The 23,120-nt window shown below is 37.2% G+C and overlaps 1 protein-coding gene across 4 annotated transcripts in view; it reads right to left on the minus strand.

Moving 5' to 3' along the window:
- The window catches only part of MEIS1 (Meis homeobox 1), a 109,939-nt gene that overhangs the window by 58,520 nt on the left and 28,299 nt on the right, over positions 1 to 23,120 (minus strand). The window lies entirely within an intron of this gene.

Genomic DNA, 23,120 nt, shown 5'->3' on the forward strand with positions numbered 1-23,120 from the left:
AAGATATGCATTTATGTATGTGTATATATATACAGTATATATATATATATATCTATCTATATATATATATATATATAGATAGATATATATATATATATATATATATTTATATTTAAAAAAAATTGACTGGCACAAATTAATTTAATGAAATGACGTAATAAATATCATTATGACCATTTAAAACCAATGCAAAGTAATCGCAAAACAAGGGCAATCTTTAAACAGGTGACTCTCTCAGTAGTGAAGGCGTTAGTTACTACAACTGGTATTTGATTCATTGGTGGCATAATATCAAGTCAGTGAACGTGGCAAAGTTGAAAAGGAAAGGTAGCAGAGGCAAGAGTTTAAGAAGACGGGGGGAAGTAGGAGGTTTAAGACTTGTAAGAAAGTGCCAAGCAGAAACAGCCCCTTGGAGATCTATTAACATGCTGAGGGCATTTTTTATAAGGCATTGTAAAAAGAGCTTAAAACTAGTAAAGAGTAACGTGTTAAAGAGTTAAGTGGTGCAGTCATTTTCACCATGAAAAAAAGGCCACTTTGTTTGGGGGTGAGAGAGGGGGGCGGGGGGGGGGGCATGCTTTGGGAAATGCACAGCTGCACAGGCTCAGCAAAGCACATATGACTACAGAAACGATGGTTTAATTATCCCTGCACAATATAATAGGCTGCACTAAGAGCAGATAAAAAAAATTTCTATGCTGCAATATGGTTTAAGGGTGCATGTGTAGGAAACTCATTTGCAGAAATCAGTGAATCCTGAATATGAATCGTTTTCCACATCCACAAAATAGAAAACTTGAGCTTTAAATAAAGTAAGCTATTTGTTTATTGATGTCTTGGACAGTATCTCAATTGAATTCACTGTAGGGACTGTTTATGGGCTGTGACTTTGGTTGTACCACCAGCCTAATTAATAATATATCTTCTGTAATATATATATATATTTTTAATTAGAATCACGCAAACAAGCAATAAATTCAATGTAACTAAACGATCAATCACCGGCAATAGTTTTCATATAAAGCTTCATTGTACGTTGAAGGGTTAAGATGTCTGCATTGGTCCAAATAACATTGAATTTACTGCCATTTAAGACCAAAAAACTCTATGAAACCGTTTTAAATAACATTGTTACCTTGCACTTTTCCTTAGTGTTTTGCAGTAGCATTATTTCTTTCTTTTCTTATTTTGCAAATGTGTGACTTTGATGTAGCTCCCCTGATACATATTCTCTCCCCTGTATACTCATCCTTAAAGGCGCAATACCCCCCCCCCCACCCCCCACAAGCTTATATGAGTCGAACACAGGGGTGGCCAACTCCAGTCCTCAAGGGCCACCAACAGGTCAGTTTTCAGAATATTCCTGCTTCAGCACACGTTGCTCAGAGACTGACATATACAGCCACCTGTGCTGAAGCAGGAATATCCTAAAAACCGGACCTGTTGGTCACCCTTGAGGACTGGAGCTGGCCACCCCCGGTCTAGCATAATGTTCGTACCGGACCTTGCCCCTGCGCTTTTTTTTTTTAATACGTTAGCAATCATTGTTTTCCTAATCTCTGGCATCTGCGGTTACCATGGTAACCGTTAGACTGCACAGGGCTCTGGGGAGAGCTTCATTTAGACCCACCGGACGCCTAATATTTAAAATGCTTATATCTCCTGAACAAAGCATCATATTTAAAATAAATAAAAAATAAATAAAACAGCATTGGAAAGGAGTTGATATATTTTAAAATGAATATAAATAATATGCAAAACGTTCTTCTTTTTTTTTTTTTTTTTTTAAATGGCGATCCCACTTAGATCATTACAAGAAAGTTTCAGTACAGTGAAAGCCTACAATGGGCCATGCATCATTTGCGGTGTTTAACAAATCATTCATAAGTGATATAACTGGGAAAGCAGGCACTAATCAGGGATATTTGTTATGATGCATCATTTATGGCAGAGTTTCCAAGCAGTTAGGAAAATTCACTTTAAAGGCCATTTTTATTCATGAGCTCTGCAAATATAATTACATGAGGGTTTTTTTTTTCTCTTCCCAACGAGGTATAAGAACACAATGAATACAAATGTACACCCTACATTACTATCCTTCTACAACAGCTACAAGCTCCAATGAATCAGATGCCACCGTTCTTCTTATAGTAGTTTGCCGTCAGCATTAGTAATGAGTACGTGTGTATGAAGGAACCTATTTTGAAATGTCAACATTACAGGGGAAACACATCACAAAATGTTTTTTTTTTTTTCTTCACGTCTCTTCTACATTTAACATTTAATCAGTGACTGATAAGGAACAATGGCAAAGAAAACAGCCAACATATTTGTGGTGAGTGGGCTCTCCCTCCCCATTCTGACAGTATCTTCTGCAAAAATTCCCTTCCTCTGAGATGTTGACTCTAGATCAAGTAAACTTTAACACAATAGGTCACAGAGGTTCCCCTACCTGTTTACAAAAATGTTTTCCTAGTAATTAAGGCTTTCAACGTAACAGACAACCAAACTATTCTAATTAAAGGAAACCGATTTGGAATCTTGTTGCAAACAAAAGAAGCTGCTAGAATACAATATCACGACAGGACTACTTTGAAGCCGTCACCCACTCCACAAACCTATATGACTTTTTATTTAATACGGCCTATGTATCAAAGCAAGTCATGCATTTCTGGGGCAAAATAACTGCACCGTATGTACAGGTATCAAAGAAAAAAATCCAGTTGAAATCAATAGGAATGTTTTCTTTGATACATCTCGTGCAGTGTTTGATTGATACATCTCATGCAGTGTTTTTGCCTCAAACTTGCTCTATTTTTGGCTCAATATATATAGACCCCAAATGATTGTAGTTTTCCTCCTGTGTTAAAAATCATGATTTTCTTCATCTCCAGGGTTTGACCTGTAGGCAGCAGCGGGCCCTGGGCAGAGCTCCATTTTTTTAACCTCCTGCACACTATAATATTTCAAATGCTTATATCTCCTGAACGAAGCATCAAATTTAAAAAATGAAAACCGTGTTGGAAAGGGCAAAATGAAGTGCAATATGTTGATCAGCAGCAACTTGGCTACCTTTTATAAGGGTACGGCATGCATTTTTCTTGAAGAAGGCTGCAGTGACAGCCGAAACGTCGGTCTATGAGGGCTGATTAAATCCCTCTTTCTTTGTTTGAAAATTCCATATTGACCGTTCTTCATTTTCTTGGCTATCTGGACATTGTGGACAGCAGCTGGTCTGACGACAAGTTATTTAAACAATATTAGTGTTTTCTGAATTATCAGGAGTGCTACTTACCTTTTTCATTGATCAGTGTCAACTTAACTATGATGCTTCAAATTGTACTTTTTCATACTGCATATGCACATACAGTACTGTTATAGCAAATAGAACCACTGTTTTATAAACAGGGTATTTCTTAGCTTGCCCTGCTGAATATGACTGATGCTAAACATTATTAATTGACAAGCAAGTTAATTCAAAGTGGAATAAATTAGCTCTTTTGTTTAATGAAGTTTAAAGGAGGTATTACCTAAATACACCAAAGAGTGCACACATCAGGGACTGTCACAGATGCTTAGCACTCGGAACAGACCATGCGATTCTGGAGATACAAATATCATATGGTGAATAAGCATGCAAGGTGCCATATTTGAAAGGTGAGAGTCCTAATGTAACAGGGCTACAGCTAATCAATACAATGATTATGAGCAAATGCTCCTCCCTGTTACTCAAATGCGTTTTGCCACTTCTGCAGAATTGTCTCTCTTGATAAACGACCTTTTGCATATAAGCACATTTAGTCAGGTCTCCTAGGTGCAAAACAATAATATGGGCCATTCTTGAAATAATGTATGCACAACGTACTGTATGCACAAAGCAAAAAAAAAAAAACCCAGCATTTCTGCTGTTTAAATACATTGAGAAAAATATACATAACAACTTTTCACCGGTCAATTGCAATATTTAAATTTGTATTTTTTTTTTTATGCCCAGACACGATGTAACATAGCAGAGTGCGAACAGGTATATGACGCTGAAAGAGCTTTACATATGTCATTATCATAGAGAAAAATAAAAACGGACATATTAACTTATAGAAACATTTTTTAATTTGTACTGAGGAACTGCCACCAAACTCCTCCGATAACTACTTCCCACCTTCCAAGCTTATAAAGAAGGAGCTAAATAGGAGAATGAAAATATCCATACAATGACACTGAGCAGCAAGGACATTCATGTAATTTAAACATAATCTAATGTTAAGACAGGTTACTACTGACTCTTCAGTCCCATGGGTCACCTTATAAAAGAACCTCCGTCGCCTGAATGTTTTGGCAAATATGCCAATTTTTCGTTTGAGCGTTTTTATTAAATGTCCAGCAAACTGGAAACTGGGTTCATTTTTGTTGCACGGCAGCAAGATTGTAGTAATCCAGGGGTGTATCTCTCCTGTCCTGTTCATTTCAGGACAACTCGTAAAGCTTCTAAAATTCAGGTCTAGTCAATATTGATTTAGTCTTCACAACTGACATTCCGTGAGAACAGAGACTGCTCGCAATTGGAAATAGAACTTTCCATATTTAACTCATTTCATACGTTAACGACAGCCTTTATTAACAGATTTTGATACGGTTCGTTTGCTTGTGGTTTCCAGAGCTGTATGAGAGACTGCAAAATGAAAATGAGTAGTGATCACGCACTAATGTGTTGCCCTTGGTTTTGAAGCATAATCTAATTTATTTGTGTTTCAACATCGAAACACGTCAGCAAAAATCCTCCGGCTTCCAGATCAGCACCTATTCCTAGTCAGCAAAACTGCAGAGAGTATCAGACCCTGAGGAGGAGGAGGTTTGATGAGCAAAGGTATATTTAAAATGATTACCTGCTGACTATTACCAAGTTTTGATCATTTACCTACTTCCGATTTATAGAAAGGAATCCATCTAAAAGTGTAAAGTTTGAGAAAAACTAACAAAAAAAACATACAAAATAAAAGCAGCACAATATATTAAAGGTATATGGTCTGTTTACGGAATTCATTTTGACTTGGAAAACATCTGACAATGCAAGAAGTGCTATGACATAAAGCATGTATTTAGACATAAATATCAACTTAGATTGTAAGTTCCCTTGGGCAGGGATTTCTTTCCCATATTCTGATCTTATTTGTTGCACTTATTGTATTGTAATTCCCTGTACTATATTGTCTCTCTTGTAAGGCGCTAAGTACAGCTGTGGCCGCTATATAAACAAAGATATTCATACCGATAGATTTTTCTAAATATTACAAATATCTCAGTAAGTTGAGTCAGGCGTCATTACAATGATGACCTTGGGAAAATAATATAGTGCTGATCCTACAAACTGGGTAAAATATAGTATTGATTCTGCTAACTTGGTAAAACAAACATTTGGGGATGATTTACTAAGGTCTGTTTGCGGGATAATGCACCAGATGCAGCGTTAACTGCCACTGACTTGAACAGCAGCTAACACTGGATCGGGTGCATTATCCCGTAACTGCCCTTAATCTTCCCCTTAATGTCTTTGCAGAATTCTCTCACGACAGCCTACATCATCTCACATGAAATGAAAGCTTCTCTAGAATATTGTACTCTTCTTTGGCTTTACTTTGTGTGTTTTCATAATGACACTGCCAGTTTACGTTACCTCATAAGATAAGGCACGCCTGCCTTTTTCATTCTTAATAAGCGAGTCATTTTTACACTTTCGCAATTGAATTACACTTGCTACCTGTCGTGTGGCTCAGAATCCACTTTGATATGGAGACTGTACGTGGATTAGTGGCTAATAATATAGACATTTGGAAACAAGTGTGAAACATTTGATCAACTCTCCATTTATAGCTCTCACGAAAGTGTTTGCTGTGATTACGTGTTTAATGTTGCATCATGCATGCAAAGTGATGACATCACAGGTGTGACTAACAGATGGTGTCAGCTGTTCTCTCCCAGTTTTCCATTTGGTCACAGCAGGGGTGTATGGTTTGAAAAATTTAAATAAAGTAGGTGGAGTGAAGAAGAGATGTAAATTGTCTTGAAAACTCGGGTTTTCTAAACATGTTAGACAATAACAGAATCTACCCAGCATATCTCTGACAGTATTTTCAATATGGTGATATATATATATATATATATATATATATATATATATATATATATATATATATATATATACTGTGTATATATGTATATATATATATATATATAGTAAATAATCTGATAAACTGGCTGCATACTGTTCAATCAGCTAGTTTATATTTAACTGCTGATTTATTTACCTGGTCAGTAATGTGATAATGTTTGGCCTATTCATTACATACTATACTATATTATATTCTGTATTCCTCTTCCTCACATTTTGTTTGTGTGCACAAAATTAGAGATTCTTTTTGACACATAAAACAGTCATGTTTTTGTGGCTTTGCTATAGACATTCCCCATTCAATTCTTCTTTTTAACATTTGGGGGAAAAAAAAATAAACAAAACAACGTTCATTCTTCTTAAAAACCCCAACAATACGTCTGAACCTTGTTTAGAAGACAAGTGTAAGTATCAAGTGAAACCTGCTATTTAGAATCTTGCTTAACTCCTTTAGTGCTGTCTATGCATTGCACACCCCTCTAGTATTAAAGGAGTTAACGTGCAACAGCATTTTAGTTTGAAAGAACTAAATGTAAAAAAGCAGGCAACAGGAAGCTTTTAGTTGGGAAGTTGAGGTTTAAAGTACTCCGCAAAAAATAATGAGCCGGGGAGATAAAGATGCAATGGAAATGGCACAGAACAGACCTTAGAAACTTCCTGCCTCGCTGACTTGCGAGCATGTGTGCTGCCATGATATGGACCAGCAAAGCTTTTTTTACTTGTATTTACTTGGAGGTATTTGTTCCTGTGCAAGCCCCTATCAAAACAAAGAGCGGGGATAAGCAAGCTTGCCATCTCTTGTTGCCAGGGCTTTCAGTGTAGCATGTATCACATTTTTTTCATCATGGAAACTGCCTATTTGTTCAACTTGTTAAGCTGTAACTAAGATCGCGTTACACTTTAAAATTAGTACTCTGCTCTTGTCATTGTAAAAAAAAAAAAAAAAAAAAAAAAAAACACCTTTCATGTCCCTATCTCGGAACTGTCTCGAACAAGATCTAGCACCCTGTATCGTCAAAGAATAACATTACATATATTCTCCTATTTTATTCTCATTGTGGTGATGGCTTTAACCTTAGATTTCTGGGTTAACACTATTACTATTATCTTTTCTTCGCTTTATCCCTCCCATCTCTTTACCTCCCTCCCCCCCCTTCCCCCCCAAACCAGGTATCTGTGTCAAAAGGAGACTCTTCAATTGGAGGTCTGTTTGGCCTAGGTCGCTTGCAGGTCAAGCTTTTCAGCAGTTGTTAACACAAAGCTTCCACTGGGCTCTCCAAAGTCAGCAACGCTGACATTTCATCTGCAAATATACTTTCTATCCGCACTGGATATTTCTCAGTTTAGCAAGAACCAACAAACCCCGCCCTGTAAGTGGGTCTCCGTGACAAATAAATAGGTGAAACACTCTTAGCTGAAACCAAAGAAGCTGAATTCTCCAAATATGGAAACGTAATGGATTTTGCTGGGATAAAGAGGCTTTTAGGAATGCCATTGAACTCAGTTGGGCTTTATTACTTGCACAACTTACACCGTTAATACAGATTTAAACATTCAAAATGTTTCTTTTTCTCTCTCCAAAAGTAATCAATTCTTATAAAAATTGATCTTCCTATATGCATGTGAGAAATTAATTTAATGTAATGAAATATGTAGCAAAACAAAATGATGTCAGCTCCCATAAAAAGCGTCAAGGTCAAAATATGTCCAGTTAATTTAATTTCATGTTATTTGAAACTTCTGCAACTATATTATTTCATGCGGTCTTGCTGTGCAGAAATGTCCTTCTTCAGCTCGGAGCTGCTCAAACAATGTATCTCTGTTGAATATTTTGCACTTGAATATTATCACCAGGCTAGCGTATGGCCGCATACCCATAGTGGGCAGTTTATCTTCATCTTCTTGTAATCTAAAATTAGTTCAACGTCTCTGCAGCTCTCCACATGACTCAGGCTACAATGTTAATAATAAAAGAATAACTGCTACTATGTTTTTCACAGTTGCCGTGCAAGCATGTGGTTTACAGGGCAAAACCTGCACTAGCCCAAAAAGTTAATTACTGAAACACATGACATGAAATGTATTTCTATTGTTGCAATTTCACTCATCTTACAGATATATATTTTTTACTATACATACAGCTCAACCCCCTTATAACGCTGTGCTTGGGGTTCAAAGAATCACATCGCGTTATAAGCGGATCGCGTTAGAAATAATGTACAAGTGTATGCATTGTACAATAAAGTATTAAAGATACCAATAATCGTGTTGTAAAGTATTCATAAATACGAAAATTGGGAGCCATGCTTGCATCGCGTTATAAGCGGATTCACGTTGTAACGGATCGCGTTATAACGGGGTTGAGCTGTATTTGATTTTAATTACTCTATAAATATAATATTAAAATTCATATCCAGAATAAATGCTATCCAGCCTGTCTGTATACCTGTATAATTCTGTGTAAACCGGTCAACAAAGGCACGGGTGCGCAATTTTTTTCCCCTGCTCGGCTCCAGTGTCAAATGACGCCGCGGTGTCATGTGACGTCATGTTGCCATGGCAACACAACGTCACGTGACTCTATGGCGTCATTTGACACTGGAGCCGAGCAGGGGAAAAAAATTGCGCACCCGTGCCTTTGTTGATTTTTGGTTGGTTACCATGATGACGTGTTGCTGGAAGCCAAGGTAAGTGAGTTACAGAGGCTGCGCACAGTCCCCTGGCATTTAATTTAAAGAGAGAGCACGGGACCTCTGTAACTGCTACGCCCCCCCCCCCCCCCCGACAATCTCGTGCCCTGCCCCCCTCCCCCCCAGTTTTTGCATCTCTGAACAAAGGGATCTTATTATTACATATCTCTGCATCTGTACAGTTGACTATTTGGAGGGAATCAGTTTAAATGATCTACCCACACAAAACGTACCACTTAAACAGGCACAAAATAAGTTAAATATCCTCCACCGTGCAAAGCACAGCAAATAAAAATATCACTTGTGAGCCCATTCACATGTCTCAGACAGCTCTGCAAACCTGCCTTTCCAGGACATTGACCGATACACTATCAAAAAACCAACAGTAAATAATAGAAAGAGGTATGAATAGTATATCTCCGTTTGAAATCCGCAAAGTAATCTTTTTGGGAGATATAGATTTTACTATTAATGAAAACCAAGTAAGGTTTCAGGTCTTTCCTGAAAAATATGCAAATAAAGTGTTATACTGCACCAACTATGCATTTTCTATCAGTGGAGACTAGAGATGGGAGAATGTGTCAGAATTCAACTGATTCATTATTCGCAAAGTTTTGGACAATATTCGCTCTGCGGACGAATATTCGCACGCGAAGATGTTTGCGCAAATGTATGCCATTCTACAGACGCCCACCACCATTCACACGTTCAATTTCACCAGGAAGTTCCTGAACCCTGAAATATGAGGGGGGTGGGGGGAGCAAAGAGGAGAAAGGAGGAGGGAGGAGGAGTGTGCGTGCATGCGACTATTTTTAGTTAAAGTCTAAAGTCTAAAGTGCTGTATACCTGTATATCCCTCCAAGAACACATGGACACCTGTGCGCAACAAATGGGCTTACCTGGGAAATATGCTAATTGTGTATGCTAATGACTGCGTGGTTTAATGAGGGATTGTCTCTTTTATTGAAAGATAAACTCAAAATGAAATGAAGAGAAGTCTCAGGGTCATTTTATCAAGTTCATTTTGCTGTTGAGTTGACGCAGTGAAAACGTGAACCCTTTGCATGAATGTGTCAAAGAAATTTGCAGCTGTTGTGCTTGCATGTGTGAGTGAATTGGGGGGTGTGAATCTCCGGGTAGCAGGCTTTCATTAAAAAACAGAAGGTCTGAAGTGGTTCAAGCCGATCAAACAAATCTGTGTCAGATGTAGGAAAATAAAATAGTATATTTGTTATATGCAAATGCTGATGCGATAGGAAAATGTTGACATTATGCTGAGAAAAGGACACTTTTCCGACACATGATTACTAGGCCTCCAAACACCCCAAGCAACAAACTGGATGGGCCCTTTTCTACCCTGCCTTATTGTTTCTTCAGTTACGCTAATGGGCAAATTAGGAATGCACTAAAATGAACCACAACAATCTAGCAGCAATTCACACTGACCCACCAAAAGTATACAGCATCCTACCTCCCAATTACTTACGTCTTGTTTCATCTTATTTTAATTCGCCCATAATTCTTCGATTCTGAGTGCAACATTGCAGTGCTTACCCCCCTGGTTATGTTTGACTACTAGTTTTCCTACATGCACCTTAATCTCTCGTTACTTCTTTACTACCAGCTGAGCTTGAGTTGATCTTTGTAGTTTGTTAAGTCATCTTGTACCTGTAATTTGTGGGACACTGAGGGGGATATCGGTCCGCTGCAGGTTAACGAACCCGATCCAGTGTCAATGGCCATTCAAGTAAGTTGCAGCTAACACCAGATTGGAAAAGTAGCATAAAGGAGACCGTATGTGATGCAACGAGTTCTATTTCATGATCTAGCCCAGGGGTGGCCAACTCCAGTCCTCAAGTGCTACCAACAGGTCAGGGTTTCAGGATATCACTGCTTCAGCACAGGTGACTCGATCAGTGGCTCAGTCAAAGACTGACATATACAGCCACCTGTGCTGAAGCAGAAATATCCTGAAAACCTGACCTGTTGGGGGGATCTTGAGGACTGGAGTTGGCCACCCCTGATCTATCCCGTAAGCCTTTCAAAAAAACTCGCCCTTAAATATGCTTTAAACATTGATGATTAGAAAGGATTTATCAAGAAATGAACATACATGATTTAAAAAAAAAAAAAAAGAATGTTCTCATTTCGTTAACCACCATAATAAAGAATTAAATATCATGTATTCACTAGAACAGGCGATAGACAGCACTCAAAAGAGATAACCGATTGTAATGCAGGCCCTAATGCCCCTAAAATCATATACAAAAATACATAGGTGTCCCAGCACTCATGGGACACCTATGTATTTTTGAACATGTATTCACTGATCAGTACAACACAAAAGAGCGAATGTCAAGTTTTGAAAACTCTCATGCTTTTGTGTATCAGATATTCAATCGGCTGACTGAAACAAATCACGGATTATAAGAACCCGTGTGTCCGCATGCTCACGATATTTAAATGGGGACTTTTTTTTCTCTTCATTTTCCCACAACTGAAATGAAGGTGAACTCTGTAAATTTGGCAAAGGGCATTAGTGAGTGGCCATTTCCCACAGCAGTATGGTATTTTCCTCTGGGAATAAAGCATTTCCCTTAACCTCCTGTTTATAACTCTTATCAGCTTAACAGCAATAGAGCCATCAAGTCCAATATCATGTAGGGGAAAAAAAGTCAAGGTCAACAAGTACTTGCATTTTTGTTTATCTTTAGCTGCAATTGCTACTGACATTCAATTGGGTAATAAACATGAGGACTGTCAACTGTTCCCTGCAAACAGGTGACTTCGCTATCACAGATGCAATTGCAAGGTAATCAAACAATCCTGTTGGAGATATGAGTGCATTCATTTATGGAAGCAATCACCTGTCAATTTTGGATGAATGCCTCGGAACCATTCCCACCGCCACAGCAGAGAAGGTGAGAAAATACATGCTAAATCTGCTTGTCTACCACAGATGTCTGTCAAGACAAGTGAGAAAAAAAAAACGACTGTTCTAAAAAAAAAATAAGTCTTTTGTATTTAGCAGTCACAAAAAGCGTTGGCTGGTTCAAAAAGGCAGTGTTTCACTGAATACCCGTTTCAAATAGCCTGTTATATTTGGTGACTAAATAATAAAAACTAAGAGTAATCAGGATGTCTAGAGGTTTTTTCCCTGTACCACATAGCATTTATTTTTTTAAAACAACACTTTCTCAAGATTTTGCAATAAAATAATGGACTTTATCGTACCGCTCCAAATGCGTCTTGTAAAATATATTTTTGTATTATTTATTGTTCTTAATCATTTTGATTGAATTTTGTAGACATTTTAATAAGCTTTCTTACTACTTCTTGGCATGATGAGAAAACAAATACACATATACAAATACACAAATAAAACAATATCAGTGCAAATGGCTGGAGAATTGATTACGTTTTCGCAATTTTCTCTTTGTTTTACACCAGTTTGAAAACATTTCTCCCATCTAACTGATATATGTTATTATTTTTTCAATAACTGCAAAGCTGTAATAACATTTACAATCCTCAACAAAGAATAGGCGTTTGCCACCAATTCTTAAAATGGTAACACAAAACATAAGAACCCTTCCAACTCTAGAAAGATCATCAATCCCTCCACTCCACAGGAATCAACACACTCTATGCTAAAGGAATCACATTGTATACAATTGACCATTAGCAGGTAAAACTATCATATTCTATAAGACAAAATGGCATGTACCAATAGGTATCCATTGTGATGTACCGTAACATAACCAAGAGTATAATGGTACTGTATGCATAAGTACAATTGTTCAATTGTCCAAATACATGATCAAATTGAAAAAGAAAAAAAAATTACCTTAGATTTTTTTCAATGATATACCACTTATTGTATCCTTCGCACTGCTAATTCCCAGCTATATTTTTCATATACTTATCTTGTTCTGTATTTTATTTAGTTCCTAGTTTCAAAAACATCACATCAGATTCATGATCATATAGTTAATACTAGTCAGAGGAGCTGTAAATCAAACAGCAGTGAAATAGAAAAAACGTAGAGACCAATATTGTGTCTCTTCCTTGCAAAAGGGGAAGCAGGGCTATGACACAAGGCCATTTTCTATCTAATAGCAACACGTATCTACAACATCTAGATGATTATTGGTTCAACAATCAACATAGATCACAAGGCCTGGAGTGATAACAATTAGATTTCAACAAAGAGCATAAAACTCGCCACTTCCACCTTCTAAACTAAGGAAACTAGCATTAAATAGATGTAGTAAAATCAACAAAAGATAAAGCACATTTGGTCACCTACTCTCCTCTCATCTCCCTTGACAACCCTTTACTCTAATAACATAAACTTCTAATACTTGTTATCTCTGATACTTGATTGAAATTAAAGCGCATTTTCTTTTCTTAATGTAGCTGACAGCCATCCTTTTATGCTTTGTATTATTCTTGTGTTTGTTTGTTTGTTTTCCGGGGAGTGTGAAGATGAATGCAGTTTTTATCTAATAATTACTAATAGTTTTTGCCATCTTGATTACATTTGTATTGAATTATTTAAAAGGGATAGATATTTTTTTTTTTTTTTAAAACAAGCATTTTTAAAAACATTTTTGGGAGGGATTACCCCTTTAATGAGCGCCCTTCACTTATTTCATTACTTATAATTTCTCCTGTTCCTGAAAATGTTCATTTTTGCTACTGTTCTTGCTTCCAATATATCTGTGAAACACATCTACATAATTACTCTAAGTCTGTGCATCTGCAGTATCATAACACTGCTTCTTAAGCTTTTTCTCTTTAGCTCTGATGCTATTTTTTTGCTGCTCTCTGTCATATGAAATTGATTGAAACTTTTATTTGTATAGCACAACAATACCAGCAAGCTTTGTTAAGTGAGTGGAATGCGAATTATTATTGGTTCATCCGTAAAAATGTAAGATACTGCACAATTTGTCAAATCTTTAGATTTAGATATGATATGGATATTACTAAATACTAAATATTCCAAGGTCACAGAAACACTTAATGTGAGGTAAGTGCAGGCGTTGTTTGTTTACAAATACGTTCTGATTTTTAGCTTTTTAATGCAGGATTGAAATACACAAAAATGTAAGTTTTGACAAAAAAATGAAAAACGTTACTTAGTAAACACACTATATTGTCAATGGTTTGAACTATTTATTTACTAAATAACAACCACTTCGTGTTTTTTTTTATTGCGATGCCCATAAAGCCGCCACTTAGCAGACACGGTGAGGTCAGAAATTAAAAGGATGAAGAGTATCCAATGAAAACATACTTATGGATCAAGATTGAAAAGAACATGCTCTTTGTCAGTTTCAAAAACTGTTGTTCACATGCCCTTTCAGAGATTGTACAAATAATTCAAGCACCCGTGTTGATCCTATCGTTTCTTAACATCGTTTTCCTATGTAAGAGCTTATGCAAGAGTTTTACTAGGTTATAACTAGTGTTATTCAGACGGAAATATATGAGACGCCTATACTATATAATCTACCGTGCTGCCAATTAACACTAAAGTCAGGAATACTAGGTTTACGTGTGTTTTACATAACAATAAAGGGATAGTTGTGTTGACTAATGTGCTGTCTCTTTCAGTTGAGGGTCATATCAAGTCAAAAACAACCACATGATAATGGCATCAGTAAAGGTCAATCAAAGACAAGGCAAAGCTTCCACTGTCTGGAGGTGACCTTCAGAGCATGTGACAAATTGCTATCAGTCAATGTCAACTAATGACAGCAGCTCTTTAGTTAATCAATTGTTCTAAAAATGATCAAGAAAACTCCTCACAGGACAGCTCATTTTCACATCAATGCCTGTGAAGTATAAAAAGCTCATTTTTTTCCGGAGTTTTTAATAAGCACATCATACGTAAAGCAGTTAGTTGGTAACAAGGGTCACCTTACAGAAAAGACAGAACGTCTGGCTGCCATTTTACATATCCTTTCATTTCCATATTATAGTAAAAAAATATGTCATGCTATTTAGTATGCTAGAGCGGGACACATAACCAAACACACTGCTGCTCAGATAGGGTTGTGGCAAACAGTTAAACCGACCGGACAGACAGACCTTTGCTTAAATGTACATAACGGGCATGCATTGCATTTATATATGTATGTATGTATGTATGTACGTCTTTATTTATATAGCACCATTAGTGTACATAGCGCTTCACATTAGTAATACACGTGACAATCATATAAATAACAAATAATACAAATAACAGATCACTTGTTTATTTCAATTCCTTTTAAATGATTGAATCCTGCTTTTAAGCAGCATTAAACAATATAAACATGAACGGTAAGGAAAGGATATGCTATTTCATTGAACTTTTTATTTGCTACACACCATTTTTTTTTTTTTACTTATGAAAACAACATCAGAAACACTTTTGGGTTGAAAAGTGATATTTTACTAACCAATGAAAACACTCATTTTAGAAACCATTCAATGTCCAGTCAATGAAACTACTTCACTTCCTTGGGCAAGTCACTTTATCTCCCTGTGCCTCAGGCACCAAAAACATACGATTGTAAGCTCCACAGGGCAGGGACTTATGACTGCAAAATGTCTCTGTAAAGCTTTGCGTAAAACTAGCAGCGCTATACAAGAACATGCTATTATTATTATTATTATTCAGTAGGCGACCTCTTGTCTTAATGTTTCAAATGCTCTTCTACAACAAAGAAGTTAAACAAGAAAATCTATTGCTCAACTAAAGATGATTTTTTTCATTGAGACAAAATACTTAGTATGCATATCTTTTTCTCTTCTCTCTTTATAGTCATATTGTGTAGAAATTGATACAAATATTGAAGAGATAAGCGGCTTAATTTTTGAACCGGTTTCCCTTCTCACATGTAAATAACTCGCCAAGAAATCCAAACTTGTTTCTTCTACCAGTAGAACTGCTAAGTGCAAACTGACAGCAGTTTCATATTACGCTCTAAACCAGAAATGCTGGTTTTTCAAATTAAAATATCTTCCGTGGCCTCGACCACTCTAAAGTTGTCCATAGAAAAGAAATAAAGGAGGCAGGGCAACACTTAGGCTAAGCCATAATTGGAAGTATGTGAAAAATGAAGTGTCAGTTTGGTCAATAAAGGGCAAAGGTCAAGGGGAACTGCAGCCCAAACGCTGTGCGAAATGTGCTCATTAAGACATCCAATCAGCAAGCTCCAAGCTCCAACCTATCACATTAGTCATCAGACAGCAGCAAGCTGCTTCCAATGCCCTGATCTGTGCAGTTATTACTTCTCTTGTTCGTGTAAAACAGTCACTATTAAATAATACTACAGAACTGATTTATTAAAATAAAAACATATATACAATTTTACATGTTTTGCTCCTGTAAAACAACCTACCCTGAGATTCCCTCCGGTAACACGTGGAAGGGATTTCGCTAACAAGAACTCAGACAAAATATTGTGCTATATTTTTCAGAAATATTAATACACATCATCATGGCAAGTGCTTCAAAAAGGTTTTATATCTGAGGTTTTCATCTAATTGAACCCTGTGCTTAGGATTTTGATTCCCTGCTCCTACTTATAAGCATATATTTGAAAGAAAAGTGGCCCCTTAAAATTATGCTGCATATCACTTTCCAGAACAAAAAAAAAAAAGCCAGAGGTCACAAGGTTACTTGTCTGCGCCTTGGAGCTGAAAATGCCTACTATTCCAGCCTTCTTTTTTTTTTTTTTTTACTAGGGCAAGTTTGTGCTGAAGTCAGCAACTTCTTTTTAAGAGTTATGTGTGTGAGATCCTTAAGCACATTTTATTCCCAGCAGAAAAAAAAAACATTTATACACATTTCAAATTTACACTTAAACTGTTATTTTAGTTTTATCAATATTTCTTTTTCAAATTCTCGCTGTTTTTGTAGAATTGTGATTGAACAGCGTTTTGTGTCATTTTAAGAGTATTTGCATTAAACCAGTTTAATGGTGGTTTTAGTTCAATGGGGGCTATGCACTAAGCTCTGAGCTTTCGCGCCAACCTGAAAAAAATTAGCACGTCCGATAAAAAATGAAGCCGGCGGCGCGATTCATTAAGGCCCTCAGCCCATTTTTTATCGGGCGTGCCCAAAACTGGCTTATAGTGCGTGCAATGTATTTCCCCCCTGCTATCGCACTTAAAGTTCCCGTACGCTAGCTGATTGAAAAAAAAGCCACTTGTAACATTTGCATGGAGATTTGCCATCTCCATGCAAGGCTGTTACAGGCAATCGTACAATAAATAAATACATTTTAATTATAATGTACATGAGCAGGGGGTCTCCCGAGCTGAACCGCATTGGTTTCAGGTCCGAGGACCCCCTACTTCAGGAGATACAGGCCCGTTATGGGGTGCCGCTATCCCCTGCAGAATTTCAATGTCCCGGTCATGTGACGCGGACGCTTGAAAGTGCAGGGGATACCGGCACTCCATGATGGGGCCTGTATCTCCTGAAGTAGGGGGTCCTCGAACCTGAAACCAACGCGGGTCAGCTCCGGAGACCCCCTGCACATCTACACTATAATTAAAATGTATATTTAAAAAAGAATTAACAAACATCAATACACGACCCGCTCCCGCCCTCCTCCCTAACACATACAGTACAATAATGTGCAAAATTACTATTATCCAGATATGGATAATAGATTATTTGCCCAATATTAAACACTGCATTAGCATACCTAAATAAAGTCAATAAAAACAGCAGCCAGCTAATCCAATGAATACAAGCAGTAACAACATCAACAATGAGTTAATGAAACCATTAACCAATGAAACCAATTAATTCATAAACCAACTCAAAATGAATAGTAACACTAACCAATCAAACCAATTAATTACAACAACATTAATAAATGTAAACATTAAAAGACAAATAAATACATTCAAACAATCTCTGAAAGAACCATAAAACGCATTAGCCAACATAATACAACATTAACTACAAACGAACACCAATCGCAAAAATTTTATTACATTAAGCAGGAAAAATACAAACAATTACATCCACATAAGAAACTGACATTAAAAAAACCAACAGCAATACCAAGCCAGAAATGCCCCCCAAATATTGTAATAATAATGTATTAATCTGTACCCTAAAGTGGTACAGATTAATATATTATCAGTCAATGTGCCTCCCCCAAAAAATCAACAATCACATCCAATGAAAAAACCGGTAAAAAAAAGACATTTACAAACATTCAATATATTACTTACCATTAGAAGCGGTGGCCCTCCGACTCCCGGGGTAACAGGAAGCTCACGTACCTTGAAGGCCTCCAACAGCATCCGATGCCATCCGCCATGAAGATCCGGATCAGGTACCCCAATCTTCTTTTTTCTTTCTTTAATCACCTTCTTCTATCTTCATCTGTAACCATTTCTTGATCTTCTTTATCTTCTTTCTTCATCTGTCAATCCAAAATACCCCATGTTAAATCCCAGCCGATGCTGTCTCGTCGGCTTCTTGGGCTCAAATGAGGCGTCACGGCCTTAAATATGGCTAGTGACGTCACATTTAGCCTCAAAATGGTTAACAGCCACCTGATTGGCTGTTCAAACCATATTCCGAATTTAAAATGTTTTTTTTTTACATGACGTCACTAAAAGGGAATGATGCCAGCCAATCAGAATGGCTGTGCTTCATTTGCCTTTAAGATGACGTCACGAAGCCGGCGTCACATGGTATTTCAGCCAATCAGATTTTGGGAACCAATTCCACACTTTGTTTGGCTGAAATATCATGTGACGCCGGCCATCTTGGATTTCGTGACGTCATCTTAAAGGCAAATGAAGCACAGCCATTCTGATTGGCTGGCATCATTCCCTTTAAGTGACGTCATGTAAAAAAAAAAAATTTAAGTCGGAACATGGTTTGAACAGCCAATCAGGTGGCTGTTAACCATTTTGAGGCTAAATGTGACGTCACAAGCTATATTTAAGGCCGTGACGCCTCATTTGAGCCCAAGAAGCCGACGAGACAGCATCGGCTGGGATTTAACATGGGGTATTTTGGATTGACAGATGAAGAAAGAAGATAAAGAAGATCAAGAAATGGTGACAGATGAAGATAGAAGGTGATTAAAGAAAGAAAAAAGAAGATTGGGGTACCTGATCCGGATCTTCATGGCGGATGGCATCGGATGCTGTTGGAGGCCTTCAAGGTACGTGAGCTTCCTGTTACCCCGGGAGTCGGAAGGCCACCGCTTCTAATGGTAAGTAATATATTGAATGTTGGTAAATGTCTTTTTTTACAGGTTTTTTCATTGGATGTGATTGTTGATTTTTTGGGGGAGGCACATTGACTGATAATATATTAATCTGTACCACTTTAGGGTACAGATTTATACATTATTATTATAATATTTGGGGAGCATTTCTGGCTTGGTATTGCTGTTGGTTTTTTTAATGTCAGTTTCTTATGTGGATGTAATTGTTTGTATTTTTCCTGCTTAATGTTATAAAATGTTTGCGATTAGTGTTCGTTTGTAGATAATGTTGTATTATGTTGGCTAATGTGTTTTATGTTTCTTTCAGAGATTGTTTGAATGTATTTATTTGACTTTTAATGTTTACATTCATTAATGTTGTTGTAATTAATTGGTTTGATTGGTTAGTGTTACTATTCATTTTGAGTTGGTTTATGAATTAATTGGTTTCATTGGTTAATGGTTTCATTAATTCATTTTTGATGTTGTTACTGCTTGTATTCATTGGATTAGCTGGCTGCTGTTTTTATTGACTTTATTTAGGTATGCTAATGCAGTGTTTAATAATGGGCAAATAATCTATTATCCATATCTGGATAATAGTTATTTTGCACATTATTGTACTGTATGTGTTAGGGGGGTGTATTTAGATAGAAATATTGTTTAGTATTTTTGTTGGCACAACATTGGTACCGCAGGCCCGCAGGTACCCCGGGACTCCCGCGGGAACCCTGGGACGGCCGTGGGGTCAGCCGGGGACACCCGCGCGACCCCCAGCCTCCCTCGGGGACCCCTGCGGGGTCAGCCGGGGACACCCGCCGGCCTGTTGTATTGGTTGTGCGCCTGCAAAAAGTTAAACAAAGAATTTTTTCTAAGACCAGCTTTTTTTATCACCTGCCTTTAGCTGGTGAGCTTTATTCAGCGCAACTTTCATGTACGATCAGTTTGCGTTGCTTAGTGAATCCCGCAGAAGGGCAGGATTCAGCGCAAACAGCTGATCGTACGAGCAAAGTTGGACTTTGAAATTTTTTTAAGACAAAGCCCGTTTTAGAGCGCAAAGTGACTGTTTGCGCGGCTTAGTGCATAGCGCTCGGCGGAACTTCACGTTCTAAAAGCACTTTGCGCTCTTAAAACGACTTATCACTGCTTAGTGCATAGCCCCCAATGTGCTTAACAGCAATGGATAGCAAGATTCAACAAAGCACTCTGCATAATTTCAATATTCTTGTTAGGTCAGTTATAGCTAAATGGCAATTACATGCTTGTTGTGTGTGATTACTTTAAAAGCATATAACGGACTAAAAATAATTTTAAAAATGCATGCCACTTGTCATTTAAAACCTATTTTACAGTAAAAGGCCACATATAAATCGATCTCACTAAAAATAAAAAATAAAGCTTATTCCAGCAGAACATTTATATTTGTTTGTATATGTGAAAAAATGTATTACTTATTCAAGGACTTCTGGAACATATCCCCTGAAAGCTAATTCGTGCGTGGCACATGGGCTGTAGAGTATCAGAGGAGAGCTGATTAGTACTGATTATATAAGATGGGTGAATTACAAAGTTCTCCTTTCAATGTAAATACGTATAAGTTATCATGTTGGAAAATCACCCAGTACTACAAAACAACAGAGCAGTATGTCTAACTAAACTAGCATAGCATACAAATATGTATAACTAGCATATTAAAGTGTTAAGTAAATCTCCCAGAAGCCACCCCAAGGCCCAAAGGTTAGCTCCATGCACAGTCTGATTCCCAGGCCGAGCAGTCTTAATGACTACTAAGCCTTGAAGTGCCAAGGAGGCTGAACTCATGGTTGAAATATTTAGCCAACTACTGTACTGTTCATACACTGACTCCTGCTGACTTCCAAAAAACCTAACATGAGAAGTAGCTTCAGAGAAATGAACCATATGCTCTTACTTAAAATATGACTTGAAATAGTATAGGACATAATAACTTACTGACGATGGGGTGAGAAAAGTTTTACTCCTGCCTTTCCAAACTAAAATTACTCTGATGCTATAATGCTACAATGCTATATGTTAATAATAGTATCGAAGAGGCGGTGCTAAAAAAAAAATTTTTTTGGGGGGGGGTGAGGGTATAAATAAGAATATTTGTATGTACTTTCAGATACCCACTATTTTACATATTATGTTCACGAGACCTCATTATTTTACCTATCCCTCTACATTAGTGGTTTTCAAACTTTTTTGGTTAAGGAACCCTATAATTATATAATGAAATTCTAGGGAACCCCAACCCTATCAAATAGCGCGTCTGAAATTAGATGCTCTCCTCTGCGGCTCGCGCCCCCCGCCCCTCTGCTCGGCCCCGGCGTCAAATGAGGCGCGGGGTTGTGAGGTTACGTTGCCACGTGACCCTGCGGCGTCATTTGGTGCTGGGTTACCGTGACGATGCGTCGCTAGAAGGGAAGGTAAGTGTGTTATAGAGGCCTCACGCGATCCCTCGGCATTTAATTTAAATGCCTTGGGGGGGAGCGAGGGACCTCTATAACTGCTGTGCCACCCCCCAGAAAATCTAGCACCCCCCTGTTTGTGCACCCCTGGAATAGACTAAAAGCAATGCAAAGTGTCTAGGACTTTACCTTTTAATTACAAAAAGTTACACGTCATACAAAGATATATAATATGGATCATATAAATATCTGAAACACATCAGAAACTATATTATTGCTTTTACTGATTAAAATTATATGTTTGTGTGAACTGATATAGTATATAATGTAATAATGACTCTATATGGGTGTACAATAATATATATATATACATATATAACTCAAAAATATAAATTCATATTGCATTTTTATTAATGTACAATTAAAAGAAATGAAGGATGTCCTTCCTTCATTTATTTAAATTGTACATTAATAAAAAATATATATGAATTAATATTGTTGAGGTATGTATGCATATACATTATTGTACGCCCATACAGTGATTATTACATTATATACCATATAGTTCAGTGAAAAAGTTAATGAGTAAAAATGATACATTTCTCAATATTATCACAAGATTTGCATTAGCTTTTGGTAACACATCAAAATCTCTGTTAATAGCGATGCCTTAATAACACGCCTTAAAGTTTGACCAATGCGCATGCGCAGTTTACTGGAGAGCGCGTCTCTGGGACATAAAAATCACTGTTAATATCACTACCCCTTTGACGAATGGACGTTATTTTTGCATCTCATTAACTTTGAGCATTTGTGTTAATAACGAGAAAAATAACGTCCGTTCCCCATTTCATGAATGTCACGTTATTAAGTAAAAATGGACGACGTTCTGAGGATCTATCTCTAAAACTGTTGGGGCCAAAGCAATTGCTTACCTGCATTAGTATCACTTCTGACATGGAAAGCGTATGTATAATATGATTTAATTATAAAAGTATAGGATAAGGCTACAAATATATCCCAAGGAGGATTTATCCAGGATACTAACTTGTTTCCAACTGTCAGTAATTTTACTACAGCTCAACCCGTTATAACGCAATCCGTTACAACGCGAATCCGCTTATAACGCGATGCAAGCGTGGCTCCCAATTTTCGTATTTATGAACACGATTATTGGTATCTTAAATACTTTATTGTGCAATGCATACAATTGTACATTATTTCTAATGCGATCCACTTATAACGAGAAGAGATTCTTTGGACCCCAAGCACAGCGTTATAAGGGGGTTGAGCTGTACCTACCAGTTGACTAGTTAAAAAAAATACATCCTATTCATTGCCTTTTTTTTTCTTCTTCTAAATACTTACTAATCAATGGCCTGTCAATTCTTAAAACATAAATTGAGGCCGTAACATTTCCTTTTAATTTATTAAACTTTAAGCTAACATTGCTGCCAGGGAAAACCACTGACAGATTTATATGTGCTGTTTGTGCTCAGATGGAACACTAGAGGAAAAACACAGGCCTCATTCATTCTTTCTCAATTTACCGACTCAGAAATAAGAACTGACCCGAAAGGTTTGCATTTTGAAG

The sequence above is a fragment of the Ascaphus truei genome, chromosome 4 (assembly GCF_040206685.1).
Source record: "Ascaphus truei isolate aAscTru1 chromosome 4, aAscTru1.hap1, whole genome shotgun sequence".
NCBI classification, from domain to species: Eukaryota; Metazoa; Chordata; class Amphibia; order Anura; family Ascaphidae; genus Ascaphus; species Ascaphus truei.